This window comes from Egretta garzetta, unplaced genomic scaffold (assembly GCF_000687185.1).
Source record: "Egretta garzetta isolate BGI_Z169 unplaced genomic scaffold, ASM68718v1 scaffold143, whole genome shotgun sequence".
Classification (NCBI taxonomy): Eukaryota; Metazoa; Chordata; class Aves; order Pelecaniformes; family Ardeidae; genus Egretta; species Egretta garzetta.
The window spans coordinates 2,028,637-2,029,803 of NW_009259310.1; the positions used below are offsets into that span (position 1 = coordinate 2,028,637).

Below are 1,167 nucleotides of genomic sequence, written 5' to 3' on the forward strand. Positions count from 1 at the left end.
GAGCGAGCGGCTGCGTGGTGCTGAGTTGCCAGCCGGGTTAAACCACGACATCATTGTAGTCAGAAGGCATTGGAAGGTGGGTGGCTCAGGAGGGTGGCCACAATAGAAGGCAGACACGTAGTGTCATTGCAGTTTGTGACTATAATTGTGTACAAATAAAGAGGAAGGAACCTAAGCTGGAGACTACGCACCTGAGCAACCGAAATCATTTATGTGTTCAAGGTGAACCCAGACTATATTTTTCCATCAGGGCTGTATTTGCTTAAAAACCAGAAATGGAAATAAGACAAAATAGACCCCCAAAATCTGCATCTGACATTCTCTGTTTGTGTCTGTAAGCAAAAGCATGAATTGCAAACCAAGGCACCTTTTCCACCTGCATGTATTGGAGAGGGCAGAGAGCGTGCATGCAGGTGACACTGGGTGGAAAAGACACAATAGACTGAACGAGCCCAGGAATCTAAACCCAAGTTACAGAACAGATCTGATTTAAATAAGTGTCTAAATTAAGTATCTAAATTGGCTCTTCAGAGCTGTGGTTTTCCTACGCATAACTATTCTGGAAACTGCAACTATCTTGGACTCTGGGGGTGTGGAAGAAAAATAAATTCATTCTGTGAGGTTATCCTTCCCTCCCTTGGCACTTCCCTAAATCCTTGCCCGTATCCAAAGGCTGCAGCTAGTCCTTTTACTGACCTTGAAGTAGGAAGCTTTGCCTCATTTCTCTTCCACTTCCAAATACGAATTTTTCTCATGGATCCCAAAGCTTTTTTTAGACTGAAATCCTCCCAGACTCTCCTCGCTGTCTGGTTCCTGTGCTGCTCCTTTCCTTTATCACCTTCCATCTGCAGCAGTGACCCCCACACTCCTGACTCTCCTCTTTAAGGCTGCCGCTGCTTGTGCTCTCCATGCATCCCCCAGATCTTTTGTTCTCATGAGAACTGCTGCACAAGGTAGAATTAATGTGGGTTTAATGTGCTCTTTCGCATCGTACCTACTCCGGCGTAACTGTGCACCCGAGCTGCCTGTGTCCCACCTCCTCTGCCCTGCTCCCTGCCCTACAGTTTTGCTGATGCCTTCGTGTTGGTTCTGGCAACAGCATGGCCTCGGGGTCGGGTCATCCTGCCGAGCCGGGGGAAAACGTACCCCATAAGTGGTGTTTACCAG

At 47.6% G+C, this 1,167-nt stretch overlaps 1 protein-coding gene across 3 annotated transcripts in view; it reads left to right on the plus strand.

Moving 5' to 3' along the window:
- Positions 1-1,167, plus strand: part of PNPLA7 (patatin like phospholipase domain containing 7) — a 129,208-nt gene that overhangs the window by 109,555 nt on the left and 18,486 nt on the right. The gene's annotated exons all lie outside the window — the stretch shown is intronic.